A 12,334-nucleotide genomic window follows, 5' to 3' on the forward strand; every position below is an offset into this window, starting at 1 on the left:
GTGCTGATGTGGGAGGCCACGCCGAGGGGGGGGGGGCACGTGAGCGATCCTTGTGCGCGCGATCGAACGGGTGAGATTCGTTCCCGCGCACACAGACGGTATCATACATGGACGATCTAGATTGAATCGCGCACGGACAACTTAAATTAAATTACGATGAATAGTTCAGAGTTACTCCTTATTTAATCACGATCAGACGGTCCGGATCAAAAACTATATACGGTCCAGATCAAAAGCGGATGAATATAAATAACCAAATCTGCACCTAAACACTAACCTTAGCCGCCAAAACCCCTCTCCGGAGAAGACAACCCAACCACCACCACCCGCCGTCGCATCGGAGCAATTTTCGACCGACAAACGAGATAAAAATTGTACCCTTTGCTTAGAATTTAATATTAAACTAACTTATGACCAAATTAGAGCAAAAGGACTGACTGATTGGCCAAAAAATGCTGGCAAAGCCCGACAGTGCCGTCGCGGGGTATTTCAGAAAACGCCTCCGATGAAGCCCTTTTTGATTCCCGTTTGATGTGATTTTTTTATCGTTGTGATTACCGTTTCCTTCTATACAGGTTGACCGGAGTAAAACACTTAACCGTAATGTGAGCCGGAGGAGCCGCCACACCGGAGAGACCCGCCGCCGGTGAGTTTCGATTTTCTATATTTTTTTGGCCAATCGAGGGCTCTAAGTTTATTTTCTCGCAGGAACTAATGCAAGTTTGGCTGAATTCGGTCGAAAACAGCCAACCCGAGGTGGATCGCCGCTGCAAGCGACGACGCCATCGCCGGAGCACGGCGGAGCTGCCATGTCGAATTTTTGAAATTGGCCAAGTAGTTCCTAGGACTAATTTTTGGGTTTATTTAGGACATTTGTAGGTAACGTAAGTGCGTTTCAGTTTTCGAAAAAAAATTCAGGGAACCCAGGGACTACCCGTAAGTGCAGTAAATCATTTAGTTTTTCGGTGTCAAATCAAGTAAGAACCCTTCATTCTATTTCCTATCATAGAATTGAAATTTGAATAAATTAAAATACGGTATTTTGTACAAATTAAATAGATGTGCATAATTAATTACGGATTGCTAATGAAGTCCGAACATGATATTATTCTCTGATGATTTATTTTACAGTCTAAAAGTATAATGGTATCTGGTTTAATATATTTTAATGTTTAAATGCATGTGTTACTGTCTTACTTGACTACTGTTTGATTTTGAGATTTGAGACATGATTGCATTACCTGATGCATGCTTATTTATTTATGTGATTATATTTGATTTGGTAACGAAAACTAAAGAAAAACAAGAAAGGGACGTGATCAAATAAATAGATAAGACGACAGTCTCACTAGATATCCTTAGAGATATATTCTATATTGATGATCGTGTATAAAGTTATGATCTATATGATATTATTGTTTATATAATTTGTTTTCATAAATTTTCCAATAGTAAGAAAAATGGTAAATGGTTTTATTTTTAATAAATGTATTAGTTTAAATTGTGTGCTCCATTGGTTGTTTTTTATTTTCTACCAATTTTTATTTCTGTGCCGGTGATATATTGTGATGTTCTTACTGGGTTACTATAGTTCACCCATTATTTAACCATTTCAGATCAAAAGAACCTGGTTCTCGAGCCCGATCCGTAAGAAGATTGCGAGTAGATGCTAGATATTTTATATATTTTCTTTACTTTTATCATTTATCGTGTTTCTTTCAAATAATTCATTCTGTGATATTTATTTAGTATTTTTAACTTATTGTGTAAGAGAATAAATCTTAACCTTTTATTTCACTTCCGCACTTAAATTATTGTATACTATCTTTTGAATTTCCAGGTTCGTTACAAATATTCATATATTTTTTTTGTATACACTGAAATTATATATATATATATGTATGTATATGTATAGGTGGTATATTTATCCAGAAGAAAAAAATACTTACCCAACCTGTATTACCATTTTTGGGTAATTTTTATTTTTTTGTAAATAAGAAGAATTGGTCATTAAGAATGTCAAGGTAATTAAATAGCCTACATGTAGTGACAACAGTATGTATCATGTGCTTAACCTAAAAATGAAAAACAAATAATAGATAGATTGGTAATCTGTCTTTGAGCTACCGAAACATATATACATATGCATATATATATATATATATATATATTATTAGGGAGTTAGATGCAAGAAGATATCAACCGAATAATTGACAAAGTACTTACTTATATACAAGTCCTGAGTGAGCAGTAAATAAATTAGTAATCCTTAATTTAACTACCTGATTTGATACTCTTCCTAAAGATAGGACTGTGAATATCAATCATAAACATCTTGGATAATAATGTTAAGAACAAAATTTGATGAAAAAGACTTGGTAAATAAATCTATTAATTAGTGTGCATATTTAACTGCAAGCAACTTGATAATTCCAGAGAGTCAAAAAATGTGTACTAAAACCACGTAACAATTGTTGTGCCTAGGTTAACTCACTGGTAGTGACAACTAGTGAGCAACAATGGATTTCAACAGAGAATCGATAAACTGTTGATTGCTTCTTAATATTTCAAGAAATCATATTATTATCCAAAGTGTTTGGAAATTTATACAAATTGCCAGATCTGCGTATGAAAAAGCTTGCGATTTATAGGAGGAAGACAATCAATATTTGAATAGGTTTATTTTTGAACTATCGAAGCAGATGATACACTGTCTAGAGATTTGACATTGTTGTCCAGAAAACATATTGATTTAGTTTATGAACTGTAAAGCTAATATTCGACGAGCGAATTGCCTGAGTATAAAGTCAACCAACCAGCCTAGGGTATATGAAAGCATCTGGTAATAAACCTACATCTCCTGCTGATAAAGTCAATTTATAAATTGGTAGGAATTGGGACTGCACAAAATCATGACTTAAAAAAGAACTTGAGAGAACCTTGGATTCTTCTACCCTGGAGAAGATTGTCTCAAGCTATAGATTTGATTTGTGGAGGCTTAGGCACCACCTTAGCTTCAAAAAATGCTAAGTGATATCAATACAAGTCCACTTATTAAAAAAATTTCATGATAAAATTATATATTGTGGAAAGGTTTAACACACTTATGCTGTAATGTAAATTAATTAATTTAGTGTGATTTACAAGTATAATAATTTTAGTGAACCCAATAATTTTACAATTGTGCAACTTCATCATTCATGGATAACTAAAAATTTATTAATTATTTCTTACAAATCCTCTAGCGAAGAGGGATATTTAAACACAATTTTAAAAATAATGAAAGAAGATTAAAAAAAAAAAGAAATAAAATTGAGACCTTTGATTTGAGTTCACCGTATTGGATTTTTAATCGATCGTGTGAGTTTAATGTGAGTTTTATTGTACATAAAAAAAAAAAAGTAACGATTTTATCGGACTTGTTTAAAAGTGATTAGTTGTGGATATCGAAGTTTAATGTATTTGGTGAAGTATGAGTCTTTTTTATGTCCAGAGATCAAAAAACGTTATTTTTTATTTTATGATTGAATTTTTAATCGTTCGTGTGAGCTTAATATGAATTTTATTGTCTATAAAAAACTATTAATTTTATCGGACCCATTTAAAAGTGATTGATTATGGATATTGGGGTTTAATATATTTGGTAAAACATGTGTTTTTTTTTTTATGTGACTAAAAATTTATTTTTAATTTTAGGATGAGTTAAATGACAAATAACAAAACTTGAAGTTATGGTCATTAAAATCGCATGTAAGATTTATTTATTTTTATTATCCCATTAGTAGAAAAAAAAAAGAGTTTGAAAGACTACATGTCGATTTAGAAGATACATTTTACTACGTGCAGATTTCTTACATTATGGATTCAAATATGCTTCCGATTACAAATATAATTTTTTTGATTCAATATGATCAATGATTATTTAATTTTAGATTTACGTTGTTTTGAAATTCTACACACCAATTTAAATTGTTGATGCTGTTTTGCATTTAGAAAAGTCTCAAAAGAGATGTTTATCAACAAAAAGACATGATTACAAAGTTATAAGTTGATTACAACAATAAACATATTTTACAATCTTATATTAAAGATAACTTCTATATTAATTATCCTAAAATTATGAGGAAATGGTTCCATTACCAATTACAAAAATAAAATTGTACTTTAGACCCATATAAACATTAAACTACTCAGATTATCCAATTAATGATATATCATTAACTAGCCTAATGATATAATCATAGAGCTTTTTTTAACAAAAAAAGGAGGAAGCAAATACTATTTTAAAAGAAAATTAAAGAAATATTGGTATCATATCAAACTTAAAAATAATTTTAAATTTGTTCCAAGTTTTTATTGATTAAGTGGGGAATTTTAAATTTGTCTTGTTGTATTAGGATGTTGACTATAATAGTATATACCCAAAAAAAAAAAAAATTCAATTAATCTAGTATATTGAATATATTTTACGTGCTTAATAGGAAGCCTAAATCTTACATGGTTATATTTTCCTTGTTAAATATATGGTCTTTCATTATTTTTGAGTAATTAATAATTGTTCGTTATTAATATGATTGATTAATTTGAATATTATAATTATTAATTTGAATTACAATCACGTGTTAAATTGAAAATTAACTTTTATCAAATCGTATTTTCCTTGTGCTAATAGTGTTTTTTTTTTTTTCCATTTGAAATTTTTCTTTCCTCCTAAATTTGGACGACTTCCAACAATTTGACTTCAACATAAAACTCTTTTTTTTTTTTTGCATCATTAATTTTGATTAGGAATATAATGCCTTCACTCTTTGAAACACTTATAAAGTCTTCTGTAGAGAACATAACTGTAATCCATTTATATTACTTCTTCTTCAAGTTATTCTTAGGGATTCTATTTAGAATTCTATTTAATCTTTCCTAAATTCTAATGTTGTTATAATTATTGTCATTAGTATTATTATTATTATTATTATTATTAATTCAAATTCAACTACTAAATCTGGGTAAGGTAAGACCATAGATATTTTTTTGGGGGTTGAAAAGTTTCATATTATGAAATAGTAAAAAAATTTCTTGTTTATCAGCCATCTAAAAAAATTCTTATTTCAATAAAGATCTAGAAATACAACTTTTTGAAGGATGAAGTATAATTATTTAATATTACGTGCGAGGTTTTTTTTCTTTCGAGTTAATATTTATCCAAATTTAAATTTTAAAAGCCCAATTCCTTCAAAACATATCAATTGCGAAGAGCGGCCGAATTTCCATATTAAAACCCAGCTCGTCCAGCCCTTTCGCGAAGTAATGCCCAAAGCCATCTGGCTTCCCAAGTGATACCATTTTGGGGAAGCCCTATATAACCCATTTCCCTTCATCCTCCGACAGAGAGGACGCTGGGTTTCCTTTCTTGTGTTTATTCACCTGCAACGAGAAATGAAGGGTGAAAACGGCCGCTGCGGCAGAGGAGGGTAGAGGTTCATCGCTCGAGGATGATGACATCGAAATGAAAAGAAAGAAACAGGGAAGAAAGCGTCTTCTGCATGGCCAGTCTACGCCGAATGGGAAAGAGAGAAAATGGCGAAGCGTGAAGACAGAGTATCAGTGATGGGGTTCTGCTCGTGGAAGACAGATAACCTGGGTTCAACAAGAAAGCTTCTGGAGCAATGGAATCAAGAAAGAAGGCAGATTTTCGAGTTCTCTTTCCGCTATAAGAAGGTGAAAACAGTGAGGAGTTGGGGGAAGGAAAAAAGAAAAGAGAGGCGAGCTTTCGGGGAGAGAGGGAGGAAAACGGACTCGGGTCTGTATTGGGGGAGGAAGGGGATCGTCCTCCCCACACATGGACCAAATCATGCCAGCATGAACTCCCTTATGCATATTAACCTACACTTTGTTATTACATATTCCACAAACCATGCGTTTTACTCTAGGAAATAATTTGGTGGATCGTAGCCTCTTTTGTACCTGTATATATATCCTTGTAAAGCTGGCTCAACATTTTTTTCTGCATTGTAATTTAAAGTAGAAATCTGCACAACTTAATAATAAAACAAATACAAGGTATAAAAATACTATAATTAATCAGTTACTAATATCCAATTTTGAGAGTTGCTGATAATCTCATTTGGTAGGGCTATCACTCGAGTTTGACTGCTGTTAAGCCACAGGTTCCTCAAATACGTTTTTGAAATGTTAATATCACAGTCATTCAGTCACGATTAATTAATTTTTCTTTAGTTAATACCTTATTTTAGTGATAATAAGAGTTATTGTTATTTGTTTGGGATTTGTCTTTCTTCCTCTCGGTGGTCTGTGTTTCATTAAACCAGCGTGTTCTGGTTCTCTACTGCTGGGTGTACGTGCATCCCTTTGGCCCTGATATGTATTGATCTTTTTCTCCAGCGCCGAATACAATTTTTCAGCCTCTTCTCATTCAAAACCCTACAAAAAGGTTTCAGTTCTCTCACGCACACAAGGTATTTACTACTTCTTTTTGTCTCAAAGATTGCTCCTTTATGTTGAATGTACTACTTGCCAGAAGAAATAAGTAGATTAATAAGTGAAATTATTGTTATTTTCATTATATGGTATCAGAGTAACGGATTTAGAAATGGAAAGTGAAAACTCGAGTCAAACTGGCGTAAACCAAAACCCTTGCTTATTGAATAGAACAAACTTAGACCCCGATAGCCCATATTACATACAAAAGGGTCTGAACTCTAGTACTATTTTAGTTCCTCAACCACTTGAAGGGAACAACTACTATACGTGGGCTCGGTCCATGAACAATGGATACGTTGTAATGATACAAAGTACTCTCTCACCAGAGATCAAAGTCAGTACCTTTTATGCCGACACAGCTCACCAGCTGTGGTTGGACCTTGAATATTTGAAATAAAACAGTCAATTGTTAACCTTCTGCAAAGTCAAGACCCAGTTAGGGTTTATTTTGCTAAGCTGAAGAATCTGATGGATCAGCCAGTAAATTATGAGCCTATGCTTAATTGCACTTGTGGTGCACTGGAAACTGTTGTGGAGTATCAAGATAAGGATTACCTGATAAAATTTCTTATGGGGTTGGATGACTCCTATAAAGGGATGATAGGCCAAATACTGATGATGAGGCCTTTTTCTAGCATGAATAAGGTCTTCTCTATAATCCAGCAGGAAGAGAAGCAGAGGCAGATATCCATAAAATTCTCGGCCAACAGGGCCATGGCCTTTAGCATCAAGGATGCAGGTAAATCGGCCGAAACCACCAACCCTAATAGGGAGAAATATTTTTGCACCCACCGCAAGGCATCTGGGCACTCCTTGGAGAGATGCTATAAGGCCAATCCAAACATACCCTTGTATACCCATTGTAATAAACTTGGACACACTATTGAAACTTGTTATAAGTTGAAAGGGTTATCCTAAAAGTCAGAAGCCACAAGGAAAGGGCAAGCAGACACATGTTAATCAGGTGTCCACCACCGAACCAATGGATTAAACCAGAAATGATGAGCACCACTTATTGATAAAGGAGCAATATGATCAGCTGATGTCTCTGATGTAGCAAAACAGGCCCACTGTTAGCATGGTTCGTTCCACTTGTTAGTCATCACGGAATCCAGAACTAGAAGGCTTCACTGGTAAGCATTTATGTTTTAGTGCAAGTTCAGTTAATGTTGATGAGAACACACATGTTCCTTGGATAATAGATACAGAGGCTTCAGATCATATAATTCATGCATCACAATTGTATACTGGGATAACTTCATGCAATGCATCTGAGATAGTATTACCAAATGGAGAGAAAGTAGAGGTCTCACATATTGGAACAATTAAGTTGAATGATAGATTAGTTCTGGCCAGTGTATTGTGTGCTCATTCCTTTAATTTTAATCTGATATCAGCAAGAAGGCTTGCATAAGATGCCAAGTGCTGTTTAATTTTTTCACAAGAACACTGCATTATTCAGGACCTTATGACGTGGAAGACTCTTGGAGTGGGGGATGTTAGAGATGGGCTGTACCAGCTTAGGGATTTTGAAGGCTTGAAGGATTCAAGTCAACAATTTTTTGTGGGGGCAGCAAGCTCAGGACCCAATAAGGAAGAAGAACAGTTTGACATTTGGCACTATAAGCTTGGACATCCCTCACCTTCCAAGAGGATTGCTGATATAAATATAAGAAAGTCATAATGTTATAAACTGTGCAATATATGTCCATTAGCAAAGATGCATAAGTTGCCTTTTTGTGACAGTACTAGTAGAGCCAAAGATATTTTTGATTTGATGCATTGTGATGTTTGGGAACCATACAGTAAAATTTTTCATGATGGGTACAAGTATTTTTTAACAATTATAGATGATTACAACAGGTGTACTTGGATATATATGATGAAAACTAAGGCTGAAACAAGCCTTAATTTACAGCATTTCTGTATTTTTCTTGAGAGACAATTTGACAGAGAAGTGAAGATAATCAGAAGCGATAATGGAAGAGAATTCGAAATGGGAAGATTCTATGATTATAGCGGGATAATTCATCAACGAAGTTGTGTAGAAATCCCTCAACAGAAGGGGAGAGTGGAGTGTAAACATCAATAGATATTGAACACTGTTAGAGCTTTGAAATTTCAAAGTGGTCTTGATGACATGTATTTGAGTGATTTTGTTTTAACTGCAGTGTACTTAATTAACAACATTCCTTACCATTGGAAACAAGACTCCTTTTGAACTGTTGACAGAAAGAAACCCAGGTATGAAAATTTGAAGGTTTTTGACTATTTAGCTTTCGCTTCTACATTGACAAATGGTAGACTTAAGCTTGATGCTAGAGCCAGAAAGTGTATCTTTATTGGATACCCATTTGTAATGAAAGGGTATCAGCTGCTTGATGAAGAGACAGGTAAGATATTTATTTCTAGAAATATGGTTTTTTATGAAACTGTTTTTCCATGTAGAGAAAAAAAAAAACAGGGGGACAACACTCATCGTGGCTGACTCTTGATAATCCTACTGGTGTTGTGCCATGGATACCTGCACATGTGCCTCAAGACACCAGAACAGTTGCTGTAGAGGAATGCAGTGAAGGGACTGAAATAGAACATGAATTTGCAGAATAGGAACCAAGTGCCAGTGTTGAAGAAAGGGGTTCGGTCACTACCAGTGAGACACCGAGAAGAAGGTTTACAAGGATTAAAAGGAGACCAGAACATATAAGGGATAATGTCTGTGAATAAATTCTGGATAATTGTCCAGATCATGAAGATGAAAATAACAATTCAAGAGCTAATGCTGCTGTGCCTATCTCTATGACCGTTGGGTACCACAAGATTAAGGGGGACACAGAAAATACCTGCAGAATATCTCGGGCCAAAAGGAACTTGAGTCATATGAATCTGCCAGTCAAGAAGTCAATTGGAAAAATGCCATGATCCATGAGCTAAAAGCCTTGGAAGAAAACAAAACATGGGAGATTATGGATCTGCCCCTTAGAAAGAAAGTTGTTGGCTGTAAGTGGGTTTACAAAATCAAATATAAAGCATATGGGTCCATGAATAGATACAAAGCAAGATTGGTGGCAAAGGGGTATACTCAGAAGGAAGGGTTTGACTACCATGAACCCTTTTCACTGGTGGCTAAAATGGTCACTGTCAGAATCCTCATTGCCCTTGCAGTTGTGAAGAATTCGCATTTACACTAATTCGATGTTAACAACACATTTCTACATAGAGATCTAGAAGAAGAAATGTACATAAAGTTGCCCCCTGGACACTCAAAAGGGAAAGATGATAAAGTTTGCAAGCTGTTAAAGAGTTTGTATGGTCTAAAACAAGCTTCAAGACAATGGTATGCTAAGTTTTGAGATTTTATACTCAAACAAGGATTTTTCCAATCCAAGGCTAATTACAGTCTCTCTATAAAAAGCAACGATGAGAGTTTCACTGCTCTTCTCATTTATGTCGATGATATTGTTATTGTTGGGAATGATAGATATGCTATTAATGAGCTTAAGAGTAAAATAGACGGTGAATTTAAAATTAAAGACTTAGGATGTTTAAAATATTTTCTTGGGATAGAGGTGGCCAGATCAAAGCGAGGAATACATCTATGTTAGAGAAAATATGCACTGGATCTGCTCAAAGATGCTGGAATGCTTGGAGGAAAATTCTCCACTTTGCCATTAGATCAAAACACAAAGTTATCTAAGGATCAAGGGGAGCTAATTCCTGATCCTAAAGTTTATATGAGATTGATAGGTAGACTCATGTTTCTTACATTAACCAGACCCGATTTAGCCTACTCAATTTAGGTATTAAGCCAATTTATGGAGAGCCCTAGAGATGAACATCTCAAGGCAGCATACAAAGTTCTGAAATACCTCAAAGGGACACCAGGCCAGGGATTACTCTCCTCCAGCACAGGTGCTTAAAGTTGAAGGCCTATTCTGACAGTGATTGGGTTGGCTATCCCGATACTAGAAGATCTGTGATTGGATACTGCGTTCTGCTTGGAGACTCTTTAATTTCTTGGAAATCCAAGAAGCAGCATACGGTGTTGAAGCTGAGTACAGGGCCATGGCTAGTGTTTGCTGTGAGCTTAGATGGATTATGTATTTGTTGAATGATCTGAAGATAAAACATAAAGAAAGGGCAGAGCTATTTTGTGATAACAAAGCTGTCATGCACATAGCCGCTAATTCTGTCTTTCATGAAAGGACAAAGCACATAGAGCTGGATTATCATCTTGTTAGAGAAAAGATACAAGAAATAAGCATAGTGACCAAGCATGTCAATAGTAGGAGCCAAGTCGCAGATATATTCACGAAGGCCTTATCTAGTTGGTTGTTAAAGGAACATATGGTCAAGATGGGAGCAAAAAACATCTATTCTCCATCTTGAGGGGGGATGTTGTTTGTTTGGGATTTGTCTTTCTCCCTTTCGGTGGGCTGTGTGGCTTGGTCTGTGGTTTCCAAACCCAGTACGTTGCATTTCATTAAACCAGTGTGTTATGTTTCTCTGCCACTGGGTGTACGTGCATCCCTTTGGCCCTGGTATATATTGATCTTTTTCTCCTGCATCGAATACAATCTTTCAGCCTCGTTCGAAATCCTGAAAATGGTTTTCTCATTTTCTGCTCTGCTACGGTTTCAGTTCTCTCACGCACGCAAGATATTTACTACATTTTCTCTCAAAGATTGCTCCTTTATGTTGAATATACTGATTGCCAGAAGAAATGAGTAGATTATTAAGTGAAATTGTTGTTATTTTCATTATAGTTATCACAACTTATAGCTCTCATTTATTGAAGATGTTAGAATTCTTTTTGTCATCTCTTGTCTTTCTTAAGATTCTTGTATAATACTATCATGATCATAAGTAACAAGCTATTAACCTAGTATGAAATAATTAACATTATCTATCAAATTCTATTATATATATATTTTTTTTAAAAAATAGATTTTCTAAGTTCTTTCCTTCAAAAAGTAAAACATTTAATAAGTCTACTATAAATTAAAAATCTCGGTCAAATTATCCAATAAAGTTAGCACTAATGATATATACAATAAGTACATCAACTAACCTTTCAGTACTGATAATCAATACAAATAACTAATAATATATAAATTTATTTATCATATTTAATTATTAATGTTACCATGTTATGAGTAAATTATAGCAATAAACTCATCAAGTAAGTCGATTGATATGGAGAGAGTGAGGAAGATAGAGAGACTAAGAGTAAAATATAACTCGATAAGAAAAGATATGATCATATGATTTTAGAGGTGATAAATAAAAAAAAAATTGTCAGTTAATAACTCTAAATAAAAGATATCAGATCCCAAAAATATTAGAAATATATATTTATATAATATATACATATATATGACTAAAAGTATGGGTACACGACTCTTTAGAACCGTTTCTCCATTGAGCCGACTATTCATCTTTTTCTTCCATGCAATGCAACTTAGGGGATGAAAAGACTCATTCGAATGACAACTTCTGGTGCATGTGCATGGCAACGAGTGATAATTTTAAACAATGATTTATGTACTGTTTTATATTTATAAATAAGAAATTGTAAATCAAAATCATCATGTAATCTTTTAGAAATGAATGTCAAATAAATTTATCATTTATCTATCTCGATCTCTATCTCTTTCTTCTCTGCTATCTTTCTCTTTTTTCCCTTTTTTCTCTCTCTACAATTTATTTATCTCTCTAAAATAATCTCTCTTTTTCTCTCACTATAAAATACTCTCTCTTTCTCATCTATGTATTCTCTCTCTAAAGACTGCTTTCTCTCTCTCAAACTCTCTTCTTTTCTCTTCTTGTTCTTCAT

The 12,334-nt window shown here is 34.1% G+C and overlaps 1 long non-coding RNA gene across 2 annotated transcripts; it reads left to right on the forward strand.

Annotated features, from left to right (window-relative positions):
• The first annotated feature begins 5,187 nt into the window (after positions 1-5,187).
• On the forward strand, positions 5,188-11,317 carry LOC148240413 (uncharacterized). Of its 2 annotated transcripts, none has more exons than XR_015814009.1 (2): positions 5,188-7,631; positions 7,896-11,317. It is a non-coding gene; the product is annotated as an uncharacterized LOC148240413 (long non-coding RNA). The 2 variants fall into 2 exon arrangements; XR_015814008.1 differs by having other exon boundaries at positions 7,961-11,317.
• Positions 11,318-12,334: the final 1,017 nt, after the last annotated feature.

This window comes from Carica papaya, chromosome 8 (assembly GCF_054855325.1).
Source record: "Carica papaya isolate Zhongbai chromosome 8, ASM5485532v1, whole genome shotgun sequence".
Classification (NCBI taxonomy): domain Eukaryota; kingdom Viridiplantae; phylum Streptophyta; class Magnoliopsida; order Brassicales; family Caricaceae; genus Carica; species Carica papaya.